The 17,787-nt window shown below is 42.0% G+C and overlaps 1 pseudogene; it reads right to left on the reverse strand.

Moving 5' to 3' along the window:
• Positions 1 to 1,414: 1,414 nt before the first annotated feature.
• Positions 1,415 to 6,475, reverse strand: LOC122686693 (annotated as a pseudogene).
• Between the last annotated feature and the right edge of the window lie 11,312 nt (positions 6,476 to 17,787).

Consider the following 17,787-nt stretch of genomic DNA (forward strand, 5'->3'; position numbering starts at 1 on the left):
TTGTTCCTAGTGATGCTTCCTAAGGCCCACTTGACTTCGCATTCCAGGATATCTGGCTCTTGGTGAGTGATTACACCATTGTGGTTGTCTGGGTCATGAAGATCTTTTTTTACATAGTTCTGTGTATTCTTGCCACCTCTTCTTAATGTCTTCTGTTTCTGTTAGGTCCATACAATTTCTCTCCTTTATTGAGCCCATCTTTGCATGAAATGTTTCCTTGTTATCTCTAATTTTCTTGAAGAGATCTCTAGTCTTTCCCATTCTATTGTTTTACTCTATTTCTTTGCATTGATCACGGAGGAAGACTTTCTCATCTCTCTTTGCTGTTCTTTGGATCTCTGCATTCAAATGGGCATATCTTTCCTTTTCTCCTTTGCCTTTAGTTTCTCTTCTTTCTCAGCTATTTGTAAGGCCTCCTCAGACAACTATTTTGCCTTTTTGCATTTCTTTTTTGGGGGATGGTCTTGATCACTGCCTCCTGTACAATGGCACGAACCTCTTTCCATAGTTCTTCACCCACTGTATCAGATCTAATCCCTTGAATCTATTTGTCACTTACACTGTATAATTATAAGGGATTTGATTTGAGCCTTAGCTCATCACAAATCTATAAGCAGTATTCCCAAGGTGTGATTTGCTGGGAGGGAAATCTTGGGAACTATACATGATGAGCAGCTCGGCAGTAACTTCAGGAGTTGCTCTAGCAAAAGGAAGCTCAGGAAGCTCCAGGCCACTGGCCAGGCATGGATGCATCACACGGCTATGACTGGAGCCTTCCTGTGCCTGGTGTCTGAGGTCTGTGTGTGCTCAGTCGTGACAACTCTTTGGGACCCCATGGAAAGAGGAATGGGATTCTCCAGGCAGTAATACTGGAGTGGGTTGCCATTTCCTCCTCCAGGGGATCTTTCCGATCCAGGGATTGAAGGTGTGTCTCTTGGGTCTCCTGAACTGGCAGGTGGATTCCTTACCACTAGCACCCCCCTGGGGATTTGAGGAAATTGGTCTTATCAGCCAGGTGCTTCCCAGGTGGCTCAGTGGTTTAAAAAAAAAAAAAAATCTGCCTGCTAATGCAGGAGAAACAGGAGATGCAAGTTAAATTCCTGGGTCAGGAAGAGCCCCTGGAGGGAGAAATGGCAACCCATCCCAATATTCTTGCCTGGAGAATCCCTTGGACAGAGAAGCCTGGCGGGCTACAGTCATAGGGTCACAAAGAGTCAGACATGACTGAGCACAGTGACAAGTGCCTATGACATAAAGCATCAAGAAGTGCAGAGGTGTAATGTAATGAGCGTCCCCATAAACAGCAACCGCCCCTTATTCTGCTCTGCATGGCAGAATGTGTTTTTATTTAACTATCATGTTTAATTTCTTAGGATATAAAAATTTATTATTATCATGCTTTCATCATCAAAATTTATGATCTTGGTCTTTCCTTTTTGCCTTTGTATAAGGCCAAAAGAGAGATACTGGCTACTTTGACACCCTTAAAGTGAACTCCAGGAATGGCACCATCAGCATGACTTTGGTGACTATATCCAGTGACCAGAACTTCATTGTTTTCCTCAATAAAATTCAAACAACCATCACTGGGTACAAAGGCTGTGATTTTTTGTCATTCTTGATGAGCTGAACCCTGATGGCAGAATTTGGTTGTTTGGTTCAACCCCTACTTTTTCAAGCACAATTCCCTTCTCGTGATAAGCACCTCCAAAGGGGTTGGCCTTCAAGGCTGTGCCCAAGTGGACTTTCTTGTACTGTTTGTCATGACCAGAAGTGTCTGGTCTTGTCAATGGCTACAGAGCTTCCTGGCAGTATGAAGATTGTGACACTTGCCCGTCCTACCAGTGCCATGGGCCTAAGGGAAAGACTATCATGTTTAATTTTAATGCAAGCTCAGAGGGTATTAGGACCCCTATCTTACAGACAAGGAAACAAGCCTACAGAGCTTAAGGACCTTGATCAAAAATCATACAGCTCCTAACAGATGACTTTGAGCCCAGGCTGGTGGGACCACAGTCTATCCCCACTCCTCCCATGTCCTGGCAGGATCTGGAGGTCTCCCTGCCCAAAGACCTGCTCAGCGGCTTCAGCCTGACCCCCCAGGTAGGTCCGTGTGGTCCCTCCAGGCGCCCGCAGCCCCTTTGCTCCTACTGCCCCTGACTTGTGTCCTTCCTTCTTCAGGGCAGCCCGAGAGCCCATGGTCAGCAGGAGGACACCCTTGCCCCGTTCTAGCAGCCAACTCCTAGGGGTTGGGTCAGACCAGGTTGTAAGGAGAATCAGGAGAGAAGCAGGAAGGTGTGAGCTCGTGGTCAGCACTTTCCTCTGACCTGGAACCTCCCTCTCTTCTCCCTGACACTTCCTGCCCCTCGGGGCAGCTCCTCTCCATGCCCCACCCCCCTCCATTACAAGTGCTCCTGTAGCTCTGCCGTGGGTCAGAGTCACCAGGGGAGAGGTCAGAATGCAGAGTCCTGGGCTCCAGCCCCAAAGGTCTGATCCAACATCCTAGTGGATTCTGATGCAGGGGGTCCTCTGAGCACATTCTGAGAAGATTCTAACACACCTGCCACTCACATCTGTGGGCCCGGGGTCAAGAGTATAATGAAGCCCATCCTATATGTTTAAATATTTTAAAGTTATAAATCAAGCTAACACACTGCCAAGTACACCTTCATAACCACCTGGCAGGCTGGGATTTCTGGACCCTGGAGTTCGGAGCCAGAAAGTAGGACAGCAGAGGGCGGGGCTGCCCCAGCTCCCAGCCTTCCCCTGCTCTTCCCACCTCTGGCTCTGACCCTCTTTCTGTCCTGAGGAATCTGCTGCTCAAGCAAGAGCATTACAGCCTTCAAGACGAAGCTCAGGCCACCCTCTTCCGCTCCACAAACAGCTGTATCTTGCCCACTTGTTGGGCTGGGAAATGGGCCCCAGAAGGGGACTAGCATCGGCTGAGAGCAGGGATTCTAGGGTCCAGGTGCTCAGAGCAGGGCCTGGAGGGGGAGGGGCTCCAGGTGGCCACACCCCCTTTTCCTCTATGCAACCACAAGATGACCCGAGAAGGGCCTCTAAACAAGTTCTTCTCTAACTGTAATGTGAGCAAAACTCACCTGGAACCTGGAGATTCTTGAGTCTGTAGGTCTGGGTTAGAGACACAGTTCCATGTTCCTAACAGCCTCCTAGGCCAAGCCGACTCTGCTGATCTACAGGTCACGTTTAGAATAGCAGAGCTCTAGGACAGGGTGGGCAAAGTGTTTCTACAAAGGACTAGAAGTACATTTCCAGGTGTTGTGGGCCCCACAATCTCTGCAACCCCTCAGCTCTGCTGGTGGAGCTCCAACGAGGCCACAGACAAATGTCAGTGAATGAGTGTGAAGTGAAAGTCGTTCAGTTGTGTCCGACTCTTTGCGACCCCATGGACTATACAGTCCATGGAATTCTCCAGGCAAGAATACTGGAGTGGTTAGTCTTTCCCTTCTCCAGGAGACCTTCCCAACCCAGGGACTGAACCCAGGTCTCCCACATTGCAGGTGGATTCTTTACCAACTGAGCCACAAGGGAAGCCCAAGAATACCAGAATGGGTAGCCTATCTCTTCTCCAGCAGGTCTTCCCAACCCAGGAATTGAACCTAGGTCTCCTGAACTGCAGGCAGATTCTTTACCAACTGAGCTATCAGGGAATGCATGTGCCTTGAATACTGAAAATAGAATTTCATACCATTTTACTATAAAACAAAATATTCTTCTTTGGAATCCTTCAACCAATTAAAAATATAAAAACAATTATTAACTCATGGGACATAAGAAACAGATCATGGGTCAGGCTTAGCCCCAAATCTTTAAAATATAAGGATGTTTTAACATAACCACAATACCAACATCACACCTAAAAATACTTAGCAATAATTCTGTAATATCATCAAATACTTTCAATGTTTGCGTTTCTAATTGCCTCATGGTAGATTCACCCCTGTTCTTAATAGAGAATCACTATCTAATATGTCCCTTTATTCCCTTCCCTGTTCCCCCAGCAGTTCAGTGTCTCATATCCTGTAAACGCTGCCATACTACAATTCACCAGTAGATTACTCTAGCAACCATGACATTTGCTAACTTCCTTGGCATTTACACAACACACCAGTTGTATACAATTTGCAATTATATATGAACATCTGAACACAGAAATTGAAAATAAACTATTTGCTCTGCATAACATGCATAAGACACCACTACATCCCAATTTCAAGGAAAAATTATTGATGTCAAACAAATTCCAATTTATTTTTTAAACCAATGAGCATGGGAAGTCCATGTTACTATGATGAGCTTTATCTTTACTATGTTCACATTTTTAGTGTTAATGGAGGCCCTTATGTATTTATATTCTTCTGCTTAAGAAAAGAACAAATTGAATCCATTTGCATAATTGATCTGTGATAAATACCAATTGCAAATGTACAGTCTGAATTGTATTAAGTGTTCCTACCTCTGAATAAGGGCTTCCCAGGTGGCTCAGTGGGTACAGAATATGCCTGCAATGCAGGAGATGCAGGAGACACGGGTTTGATCCTTGGATGAGGAAGATCCCCTGGAGAAGGGAATGGCAACCCAACCCACTCCAGTATTCTTGCCTGGAGAATCTCATGGACAGAGGAGCCTGGTGGGCTACAGTCCATGAAGTCACAAAGAGTTGGACATGACTGAAGCAACTGAGCACATCTCTGAATAAAACAGTTTCTTTTCCAAACCTACTCTGGCCTGTTGTGAACAAAGAATCAGGATGTGACATTCGGATAGAGTCTTTAAGGCCATCTAGTCGAGCTTCCTCAGGTAACAGCAGACTAAAACCTCATTATGAAACCACACAGCAATGTGATGGTTTTGTGCAATTTGCCATCTTTCTTCCAATAATATTCCTTTTTCCCTCCATTCCTACCCTGCAGTAAGCACACTATTAAAAAATCTAGCTGAATAATAATATTTCATTTTATGCAAATATTTTATATTTACATATGTAAATATTTAGTGGAAATATTTTATTTGCACAAAACTCAAACTGTGCAATTCATCCTCCCTTTTTCTGTCCTCTAAAAACATTCAGCAAAAGTTTACTGGGTCCTGCTATGGACAAAGAAGATCTTTTCCTCCTGCTCAGCTGGGTCTTCCATTTGAGCTCACATGTTATAATTCCCTAGAAAAGTGTTAAGACAACTTTAGGAAATTAGCCTGCATTATATTTCTAATAGACAGCTTATTTGACTCTTTCCAGCAGATGTTAAAGTAATTCTGAATCATTTGTCATCCTACCTTCCTATATCCAAATTAGCATAATACAAGAATATCCTTTCTGTTCTGAAAAGCAAGTTCTCTGTGCAGGACAGGCTGTAAACCTTTCTCTTGACAGTTCTCATCAGGTTTACCTGAAGACCAACTTCTTATTGGGTTGTGACAACTATAATAAACTAAAGAAGGGATCTAAACTTTATCCAACTAGTTTTTATTTGAAGGAATGATCCTTGGTTCATTTTAAAAATGAGCTTGTACCTGGGATGGATTGCCAAGGAACCAGGAGAATCAACCACGGAGTAAATATTATCAAGTGTAGGTTTACTTTGTCTTCAGAATTGACCTTTAATTATTAAGAAACAACCCTAATCATCTCTAGTAATTCGCCTCATGTTGAAGTCTTCTTTGTCTGAAATCAATAGAGCTGCCCTAGTTTCCTTAGGATTACTGTTGGCGTGAATAGCTTTTTCTATATTGCTACTTTCAACTTGTCTGTGTGTTTATATTTAAAGTGATTCTTTTATAAATAGCATATAATTGGGTATTGATTTTGCAAAAGAAAAATCCAGTCTAATAATCTTTATTTAATTAATTAAAATGTTTGATTTGTTTATATTTCTTGTAATCACTGATGTGGTTGGGTTTTAAGTCTATATCTTGTTTTCTTTTTTCCTGTTTCTTCTATATGGTTTTGTTCCTCCTTTCCTATCATCTTTTTGGTTAATTGAATAAATTTTAATATTCCATTCTATTCCCTCTATCATCCTTTTAGGTATGCCTCTTGGTTTTTTTTTTTTTAATAGTTGTTTCTGTTGCTGTTGTTCAGTCACCCAGTCAAGTCTAACCCATAGACTAAAGCATGCCAGGCTTCCCTGTCTCTTACCGTCTCCTGAAGTTTGTCCAAGTTTCATGTTCATTGCATTGGTGATGCCATCCAGTCATCTCATCCTCTGACACCCTCTTCTTCTTCTGCCTTCAATCTTTCCCAGAATCAGGGACGTTTCCAGTTAGTCATCTGTTCACTTCAGATGAACAAAATACTGGTGTTTCAACTTCAGCATCAGTCTGTCCAATGAGGAAGGACTCCAGCAAGTCCTTCCAATTTCCAATAGTTGTTCTAGTGATTACAATATACATTTTTAACTTGTCACCATCTAGTTTGAATGGCAATGTTTCCTTTACTCACTCCCATCCCCATGCTTTGTGCTACAGCATTTTACTTCTGCACATGTTATAAGGGATAGATGTACTTAGTTCTCATTAGATTTCAGAGATGATTAAATGAGTTTAGCTCAACTCCTAGTTTCTGACTTTGGGATATCACCTGCAGTTCAACTAGAAAAAAGAGTTTAAAAACATCATCAGTCTTAGAGTACAAATGAGATCATAATTGCAATAGTACTCCAAATCTCAATGTTCTGTCTTCCCACAAGCTTCAGTTCAGTTCAGTTCAGTTCAGTCGTTCAGTCGTGTCCGACTCTTTGCAACCCCATGAATCTCAGCACGCCAGGCCTCCCTGTCCATCACCAACTCCCGGAGTTTACTCAAACTCATGCCCATCGAGTCGGTGATGCCATCCAGGCATCTCATCCTCTGTTGCCTCCTTCTCCTCCAGCCCCCAATCCCTCCCAGCATCAGGGTCTTTTCCAATGAGTCAACTCTTCACATGAGGTGGCCAAAGTATTGGAGTTTCACTTTCAGCATCAGTCCGTCCAATGAATACCCAGGACTGATCTCCTTTAGGATGGACTGGTTGGATCTCCTTGTAGTCCAAGAGTCTTCCCCAACACCACAGTTCAGAAGCATCAATTTTTTGGCGCTCAGCTTTCTTCATAGCCCAACTCTCACATCCATACATGACCAGTGGAAAAACCATAGCCTTGACCAGATGGACCCTTGTTGGCAAAGTAATGTCTCTGCTTTTCAATATGCTATCTAGGTTGGTCATAACTTTCCTTCCAAGGAGTAAGCGTCTTTTGATTTCATGGCTGCAGTCACCATCCGCAGTGATTTTGGAGCCCCAAAAAATAAAGTCTGAAACTGTTTCCACTATCTCCCCGTCTATTTTCCATGAGGTGATGGGACCAGATGCCATGATCTTAGTTTTCTGAATGTTGAGCTTTAAGCCAACCTTTTCACTCTCCTCTTTCACTTTCATCAAGAGGCTTTTCAGTTGCTCTTCACTCTCTGCCATAAGGGTGGTGTCATCTGCATATCTGAGGTTATTGATATTTCTCCCAACAATCTTGATTCCAGCTTGTGCTTCTTCCAGCCCAGCGTTTCTCATGATGTACTCTGCATATAAGTTAAATAAGCAGGGTGACAATATACAGCCTTGACGTACTCCTTTTCCTATTTGGAACCAGTCTGTTGTTCCATGTCCAGTTCTAACTGTTGCTTCCTGACCTGCATACAGGTTTCTCAAGAGGCAGATCAGGTGGTCTGGTATTCCCATCTCTTTCAGAATTTTCCACAGTTTATTGTGATCCACACATTTGAAAGCTTTGGCATAGTCAATAAAGCAGAAATAGATGTTTTTCTGGAACTCTCTTGCTTTTTCGATGATCCAGTGGATGTTGGCAATTTGATCTCTGGTTCCTCTGCCTTTTCTAAAACCAGACTGAACATCTGGAAGTTCTCGGTTCACGTATTGCTGAAGCCAGGCTTGGAGAATTTTGAGCATTACTTTACTAGCGTGTGAGATGAGTGCAATTGTGCGGTAGTTTGAGCGTTCTTTGGGATTGCCTTTCTTTGGGATCGGAATGAAAACTGACCTTTTCCACTCCTGTGGCCACTGCTGAGTTTTCCAAATTTGTTGGCATATTGAGTGCAGCACTTTCACAGCATCATCTTTCAGGATTTGAAATAGCTCAACTGGAATTCCATCACATCCACTAGTTTTGTACATAGTGATGCTTTCTAAGGCCCACTTGAGTTCACATTCCAGGATGTCTGGCTCTAGGTGAGTGATCACACCATTGTGATTATCTGGGTCGTGAAGATCTTTTTTGTACAGTTCTTCTGTGTATTCTTGCCACCTCTTCTTAATATCTTCTGCTTCTGTTAGGTCCATACCATTTCTGTCCTTTATCGAGCCCATCTTTGCCTGAAATGTTCCCTCGATATCTCTAATTTTCTTGAAGAGATCTCTAGTCTTTCCCATTCTATTGTTTTCCTCTATTTCTTTGCATTGATCGCTGAGGAAGGCTTTCTTATTTCTCCTTGCTATTCTTTGGAACTCTGCATTCAAATGAGAATATCTTTCCTTTTCTCCTTTGCTTTTCGCTTCTCTTCTTTTCACAACTATTTGTAAGGCCTCCTCAGACAACCATTTTGCCTTTTTGCATTTCTTTTCCATGGGGATGGTCTTGATCCCTGTCTCCTGTACAATGTCACGAACCTCCGTCCATAGTTCATCAGGCACTCTGTCTATCAGATCTAGTCCCTTAAATCTATTTCTTACTTCCACTGTATAGTCATAAGGGATTTGATTTAGGTCATACCTGAATGGTCTAGTGGTTTTCCCTACTTTCTTCAGTTTAGGTCTGAATTTGGCAATAAGGAGTTCATGATCTGAGCCACAGTCAGATCCCTTTCTTATTTTTGCTGACTGTATAGAGCTTCTCCATCTTTGGCTGCAAATAATATAATCAATCTGATTTCGGTGTTGACCATCTGGTGAGGTCCATGTGTACAGTCTTCTCTTGTGTTGTTGGAAGAGGGTGTTTGCTATGATCAGTGCATTCTCTTGGCAAAGCTCTCTTAGCCTTTGCCCTGCTTCATTCCATACTCCAAGGCCAAATTTGCCTATTACTCCAGGTATTTCTTGACTTCCTACTTTTGCATTCCAGTCCCCTATAATGAAAAGGACATCTTTTTTGGGTGTTAATTCTAAAAGGTCTTGTAGGTCTTCATAGAACAATTCAACTTCAGCTTCTTCAGCATTACTGGTCAGGACATAGGCTTGGATTACCGTGATATTGAATGGTTTGCCTTGGAAACAAACAGAAATCATTCTGTCGTTTTTGAGATTGCGTCCAAGTACTGCATTTCAGACTCTTTTGTTGACTATGATGGCTACTCCATTTCTTCTAAGGGATTTCTGCCCACAGTAGTAGATAGAATGGTCATCTGAGTTAAATTCACCCATTCCAGTCCATTTTAGTTTGCTGGTTCCTAGAATGTCGACATTCACTCTTGCCATCTCCTGTTTGACCACTTCCAATTTGCCTTGATTCATGACCTAACATTCCAGGTTCCTATGCAATATTGCTCTTTACAGCATCGAACCTTGCTTCTGTCACCAGTCCCACCCACAGCTGGGTATTGTTTTTGCTTTGGCTCCATCCCTTCATTCTTTCTAGAATTATTTCTCCACTGATCTCCAGTAGCATATTGGGCACCTACCGAGCTGGAGAGTTCCTCTTTCAGTATCCTATCATTTTGCCTTCTCATACTGTTCATGGGATTCTCAAGGCAAGAATACTGAAGTGGTTTGCCATTCCCTTCTCCAGTGGACCACATTCTGTCATACCTCTCTACCATGACCCGACCGTCTTGGGTGGCCCCACACTGCATGGCTTCGTTTCATTAAGTTAGACATGACTGTGTTCCTGTGGTCAGACTGGCTAGTTTTCTGTGATTATGGTTTTAGTGTGTCTGCCCTCTGATGCCCTCTTGCAACACCTACCATCTTACTTGGGTTTCTCTTACCTCGGACGTGGGGTATCTCTTCACGGCTGTTCCAGCAAAGTGCAGCCGCTGCTCCTTACCTTGGAGGAGGGGTATCTTTTCATGGCTGCCCCTCCTGACCTTGACCATGGAGTAGCTCCTCTCAGCCATCCTGCGCCCCACAGCAGTGGCTCCTTGAAGGTGGGGTTGCTCCTATAGTCAATTCACACAGCCCCAGAGGACCCAAACTACTGGGGGTGGGGAGAGGGAGTAAGCTGTCCCTTTCTGTTTGGATTTGAGGAGGTCATGTGATTTTCATAAGGCCACTCAGGCCGCTTGTGTGAACTAACGGAATGGAATCAGATCTTTTAATTCTAGGCTGACAGGGTTCTAACTGGACCTGGGGCTTATACTTCATATATGGTTTCAATATGTAGAAGACACTGTTTTTAAAAAAGTTAGATTTCTTGTTGTTACACGGTACTTGAATTATCCCTTCCCCCCCCCCCCCCCCCCCCCCCCCCCCCGTTTGTTTCTGAACTAGGATTTTCTTTCTAATTCCCATCTCTGTTATCAGAAGAAAGCCCTATCAGAAAACTTAACAATCTCATTTGAGACAATTGAGAGCCTTGTGCATTGTTTCTCAGTGCCTGGCAGACTCCTCAGAATTACTTGGGGAAAATGGGGAGGTCCAACCTGAACCAACTGAATCAGATGTACTGGGGGTGAGGTGGATTACAACAGGAATCTGCATAGTAACAAGCCTCTTCCCCAGGTGACTGTGACATCTGCTAAATGTGAATTCAACTCATCTAGAGTTTAAATAAAATTCAGTGAAATAATGTGAATCCAAAAACAGGTTTTCAGACTGTTTCTTGACTTTAATAGGAAATTCATTAAAATAAAATTCTATGCAAGAATATATCCTCTTAAATAGATTTTAAAATATAGGTAACACCAATATTAAATATTTATAAAGAGGTTATTATTCAAACAGGACAGTGTTCCTTCCACAATGGTTCAATACACCTGGTGAGGCCAGGAATTAAGGGCACCTGATACATCCAAGTCTGATGCCTGTGGGCAGGTAAGCAGCCTACTCAACAGTCTACCCAACAGTCTACTTAACAGTCTACTGTTAAGTCTACTCAACAGTCATCAGCCTGTTATGAGTACTATAACCTCAGCACACATTTGTGAGAGTATCAGTGTTCCTTGTATATTAAAACTTTTTTCTACTTGACTTCTCTCATGGATGGATCTGAAAGATGGAAGCTCTAAATAAAAAGTTGAACTTATGGCTCTGAACAAACAAAAAGTTGAACAATTTAGAATAAAGATGAATAATTTCTGCCTTCAGATTTCAAAAACACTGGAAGGTGAGATATCCAACATGAAATAATTAATGCTTTTTGGAGAAGCCCACTGCAAGATGCCCAAATACTGCAAAACATGCCATTTGTGTTCTTCACCCTTTTGCCCCAACACCCTCTGTGCTACAAAAGAAAGAATAAATGTTGAGATGAGACTTGATGTTGCATCTGATACAAAGTCTGAGTCAGCTCTATTGTTCCAAATGTTAGTGCCTCATAAAGGGAGAGAAGTAAAATCGAGTTCATTAAAATATTATTTAATATATTGTGTCTTATACTGTAAAGTGTAAACTGAATATTTTTTTGTAATAGTTTGCAATTTTTTTCTCAAGAAAGTTAAATTTGTATAAATTGTCCATTATACTGTATGTAAAGCATATAAATTCTAATAAAAAGACAATTCAATAAAGGTTGAGCAAAATAATTGAAAAGGCCTCTCACTTAAGGTAATCTATGTGGCAAATAAACAGATGCAAAGATGTTGAACATCGAAGTTTACTTTTATCACCAAACACATCCACAGCCGAGCAGCCTTCCCACTTTGGCCCAGCCTCCTCATTCTTCTGGAGCTATTCTCAGCTCTTCTCCAATAGCATATTGGACACCTACTCACCTGGGGTCTCATCTTCCAGTGCCATATCTTTTCGCCTTTTCATACTGTTCATGGGTTTCTCAAGACAAGAATACTAAAGCGTTTTGCCATTCCTTTCTCCAGTAGACGTTTTGTCAGGATTCTCCACCATGACCCGTCCACCTTGAGTGGCCATGCATAGCATGGCTCATAACTTCATTGAGTTATGCAAGGCTGTGATCCATGTGATCACCTTGGTTAGCTATCTGTGATTGTGATTTTCATTCTAGAGGCTGGGGAATTATCATTCTTGCTTCCTGATGGGAGGGACTGGCTGTGGGAAAAACTGAATCTTGCTCTGGTGGGTAGGGCCTTCTCAGTAAATCTTTAATCCAATTTTCTGCTTATGGGTGGGGCTGAGCTACTTCCATGTTAGTTGTTTGGATGTGAGATGTGAGAGCTGGTCCCATGGTAGGGCTGAGCAAGAATTGATGCTTTCAAACTATGTGGCTGAAGAAGACTCTTTTTTTTTTTTTTTTCATTTATTTTTATTAGTTGGAAGCTAATTACTTTACAATATTGTAGTGGTTTTTGTCATACATTGACATGAATCAGCCATGGATTTACATGTATTCCCCATTCCGATCCCCCCTCCCACCTCCCTCTCCACCCGATTCCTCTAGTCCAAGGGGACAGCAAGAAGATCAAACCAGTCAATACTAAAGGAACTCATCCCCGAATATTCATTGGAAGGATTGATGCCGAAGCTGAAGCTGAAATACTTAGGCCACCTGATGCAGAGAGTCAACTCACTGGAAAAGACCCTGATGCTGGGAACGATTGAGAGCAAGAGGCAAAGGGGGTGACAGAGGATGAGATGGATAGTATCACTGACTCAATGGACATGAATTTGAGCAAACTCTGGGAGATAGTGAAAGACAGGGAAGCCTGGCATGCTGCAGTTCATGGGATTTGCAGAGTTGGATATGACTTAGTGACTGAAAAATAACAAACATGTTCAATGTCACTAGCCATTAAGAACATGCCAAATGAGATACCACTACACACCCATTAGAGTAGCTAGAATTTTAAAAAAACTGTTAATACCATCGGTGAGGATGTGAGGGAGATGGAATTTTCATTCAGTTCTTAACAAAAGAGACATTTATTTTCTCACAGTTCTGAAGGCCAGAAATTCCAAATCAGGCTGCAGACTTGCTTGTTTACTATACACACCAGCCATGATGAGAAGGCAATGGCAACCCACTCCAGTACTCTTGCCTGGACAATCCCATGGACGGAGGAGCCTGGTAGGCTGAGGTCCATGGGTCGCCAAGAGTCGGACATGACTGAGCGTCTTCACTTTCAATTTTCATATTCATGCATTGGAGAAGGAAATGGCAACCCACTCCAGTGTTCTTGCCTGGAGAATCCCAGGGATGGGGGAGCCTGGTGGGCTGCCATCTATGGGGTCACACAGAGTCAGACATAACTGAAGTGACGCAGCAGCAGCAGCAGCCAGCCACAATGCTTCCTTATAAAGTCCACTAGTGGCAGAGTCAGAGCAATTCAACCAGCTCATTAAGAAAACTAATGAACAGGAGTTAATTGATCTTCATATCAAAAAAAGACATACTAGAAAAAAAAATTTGATTGGCACAACTCCAGGTAGAAATATGTACGTATCACAGAGGAAAGAGAGAGGCTTCTGGAGAAAATAAACTTACACCAGAGCACACAGTCTGGGGGCATCTACAGCACTTCTGAGCAGCAACAAACAATGATTTGTGTTTCAACTGCCTATGGAGCCTCAAGTATCCAGTCCTCACTGCAGCTCCGCTATTGACAGAACCTCTTCCCAGAACACAGGGGGATTTCACAGGGGCCCCGCCCTCCAACAACAGTGGAGTGAATGGGAGTCCTGGGAATTTGGCTCACAAGTGAGTCTGCATTTGACATTGTTACCCCTTTAAAAAATAACCTAATGCTGTATCCCATTTGTGTGAAAACTAATTTTGTTAACAGTAAGCACTTCGAGTCCACATGCTCCCAGGCAAGGTTGTGCATGTTTCTATGCTTTCACCCCAAGCTAGACTGGAGCCGTGAAGCTTGCCGGGAGCTGTGCACATGACACTCACAAAATTAAAACTTGTCTAATGAGCTAAAACCTGCCTCAGTCTTTGTCACCAACATTTTTAAAAAGTACAGGCCCATTGTTTTGCAGAGTGTCCTCAATTTGGGCTGTCTGTTGATTTGACTCCTGCTATGCTTTTTTTCTTCTTTGGAGTGGGGGTAATTACCAACATCGTAGAAATGATGTATTGTTGTCACACTGAGAGCCAAATGATGTGTCAGTAGGTCCATCATTGGTAATGTTAACTTTGGTCACTTACATAGCCTGGTGTGTGCCAGATTTTTCCACTTTAAAAATACAACTCTTCCCTAAGAATTAATCTAGGAAGATACTTTGAGTCTATGAAAATGCCATTTCCCTCAACTCCCCAAACATTCACCCTATATTCATTTATCAGGCATTGACAATTTTTTTCTGAATTATTTATGACAACTATGGCTGCCGTATGGTATTTTTCTATCAATCTTTCTACACTTGTAAGTTAGTATTCTACTGCAAAAAAGAGTTTTGCCTTCTTCCTATCTATCTTATGTCTTATCAGAAGTAGTCTAAACTCAAGGATTTTTTAAAATCCATTGTTATAAAATATAAGGTTTAAAATCCTCAGTTCTCTATTGACTGTTACTTTCTTACTTACAACATTTATACTTGATATATAAACTCTGTCTCAGAGACACACTTTTTGCCTAGGTAGTCTTCAAATTTTAATTTTTTTTCACATAATGTCCTCCAAAATTAAATATGATTTACCTTTTGGATCAAATACTAGTTTGGAATATCCAAAGCTTCCACCTATTGGGATGGATAATTGTAACTTGGCTTGTTTTACAAGCATGATTGCTGAGTGAAAGAGAGAATTTAGTCAAAATTGTCTGATGAAAGCTTTCTGTAAAACATTCTTAATGTATCTAAATCTTAATCTTGGTTCTCCTTTAAAAAATCATACAATCTCAATTTGACCCCCAAGACAGGTTAGATGATCCTGGAGTAGTATAAATGAAGGTCTCATAGGCCTTGGTATTGGGGCATGGTATTCCTTCTATTAATGTTATCTTTTAGTTGTAAATTCAAACAAATTATCTATCTTTCCCAGCTTTTCTAGTTTTGGGGGAAAATGAGTTTATCGTTCTTGGACTATTAGATTTAAAAATAAAAATCTCAGTTAATCCATATTCTTTCTGTTTTTAAAGGAAAATTAAAAGCTTACACATAAACATTGTGTTTAAAAAAACTCCGAGGTGTTTTAAAGTGGCCTATTGTGCTTCCATGTACTTTCTTCAACATTAGGACCACACTGCTGATTAAAAAACAAGAATGGGAATAAATACGTGCACAGTATTGTTTTCAGACATAAGGGGGGAAAATCCCTCTAAACTTGAATAAGGACATAATTATTCGTAAATTTTAATGCTATTAAAAGTAGTGTTAATGTACAGTAGGGCATTTTGAAGCCTGTAAGGTCTAATTCTAAACATAAATATCACGGTAAATCCTTCTCAGACAACCACTTTGCCTTATTGCATTTATTTTTCTTGGGGATGGTTTTGGTCACCATCTCCTGTACAGTGTTACAGACCTCCCCTACAGTTCTTCAGGCACTCTGTCTACCAGATCTAGTCCCTTGAATCTGTTCATCACCTCCACTGTATAATCATAAGAGATTTGATTTAAATCATACTTGAACGGTTTTGTGGTTTTCCCTACTTTCTTCAATTTGAGCCTGAATTTTGCAAGGAGAAGCTTATGACCTGAACCACAGTCAGCTCCAGGTCTGGTTTTTGCGGCCTGTGTAGAGCTTTTCCATCTTTGGCTGCAAAAATCTAACAAGCAGAAGAGATTAAGAAGAGGTGGCAAGAATACACAGAACTGTACAAAAAAGGTCTTAACAACCCAGATAAGCACGATGGTGTGACCACTCACCAAGAGCCAGACATACTGCAGTGTGAAGTCAAGTGGGTCTTAAGAAGCATTACTAATGCATGCACACTCACTCATGTCCTATTCTTTGCAACCCCATGGACTCTAGCTCACCAGGCTCCTCTGTACATGGAATTTTCCAGGCAAAAATATTGGAATGGGTTGCCATTTCCTCCTTCAAAGGATCTTCTCAACTCAGGGATCAAACCCTAGTCTCCTGCATTGCAGGCAGATTCTTTACCACTAAAGCCAACCCGCTGCAAACTAATCAACAATACCACTGTGCTTAGCTCATGTGCAGCTCAACCACGTGTATCTTCCCTTTCAAGTACAACACTCACACTGGTCTCTGGTCTGTTCAGGATCCCAACCATCGTGAGTGTGTGGGTGTCATTGCAACAGCAGATGGCTACACACGTCTATCTTTCTTGAATTTCATGTACTTATTGCAGACCTAGTTGCAAATAGTTCATGGGCCAGCACTAATAGACAAACTACATTGTTCCACTATCATATTTAATCTTTGCAACAACCCTCCAAGAATTGTGCTATTCTCTTCTCAACTTTCAGACAAAGAAACTGAAGCACAGTGGGCTTTCCAACCTTGCGAGCTCACGATTAACAGGTAGCAGAACTAGCATCCAAACCCAGCGTGCAATGCCCAGTTATTGTTCAGTTGATTAGTCGTGTCCAATTCTTTGTGACCCCATGGATTGCAGCATGCCAGGCTTCCTTGTCCTTAACTATCTCCGAGAGTTTGCTCAAACTCATGTCCATTGAGTCAGTGATGCCATCCAACCATCTGGTCTTCTGTCATCCCCTTCTCCTCCTGACCTCAATCTTTCCCAGAATCAGGGTCTTTTCCAATGAACCGGCTCTTTTCATCAGATAGCCAAAGTATTGAAGCTTCAGCTTCAGCATCAGTCCTTTCAATGAATATTCAGGGTTGATTTCCTTTAGGATTGACTGGTTTGATCCCCTTGCAGTCCAAGGGACTCTCAAGAGTCTTCTCCAACACCACATTTCAAAAGCATAAATTTTTCAGCACTCAGTCTTTTCTATTGTCCAGCTCTCACACCCATACATGACTACTGGAAAAACCATAGCTTGACTATATAGACTTTTTTTTCAAAGTAATGTCTCTGATTCTTAATATGTTGTCCAGGAGCCAGTATTTGTTCCTGGAAGGCTGATCCAGAGCTTGTCCTCCTCCTCTGTGTTTACGTTAACTATATGTGAAGGAAGAACAGTTTGGTTTAGGCCATCAGATGAGGACTGTCTCGAATACACATTCTATAGTCTCCAACCTACCTTCATCCACACATATTCTGCTCTCCTCCACTAGAGGCTAACCCTAACCCTAACCCATCTAACCCTAACCCTAACCCTAATATTTCTGACAATCACCATAGTCAATGACTCCCCTCTGTATCTTTGGAGGCTTTTGGCCCATCTACCATCCTAACCAAAGAAATGGTTCAAGGGCAGGAACTGTATTCATTTTCCAAGTGAAGAAGCTGAAATTCAGAGGTTGAGACACTTACCCAAGCATGTACCTAAGGCTACATGGTTATTTTGCCAAGGATGGTGCCAGTTTGTTGACCTGACATCTTGGCTGGTTACTGCTTTCCTTTCACTCTCAGATGTCCCACTTTGGACAGTACATTCTTTGGGTACACACACTGCAAGCAAGTGACAGAGAAAGAACTGACATGCAGATCTGTATGACTGACTCCAAAGCCAGGGCTTTCTGTTATCCCAGGCTACCTCTTAAAATTTCAAAATCATAAAGTTTAGAAGGAATTATTGTTCTTAGTCAACAGTCATTCAGCAAACATTTATTG

This window comes from Cervus elaphus, chromosome 30 (genome assembly GCF_910594005.1).
Source record: "Cervus elaphus chromosome 30, mCerEla1.1, whole genome shotgun sequence".
NCBI classification, from domain to species: Eukaryota; Metazoa; Chordata; class Mammalia; order Artiodactyla; family Cervidae; genus Cervus; species Cervus elaphus.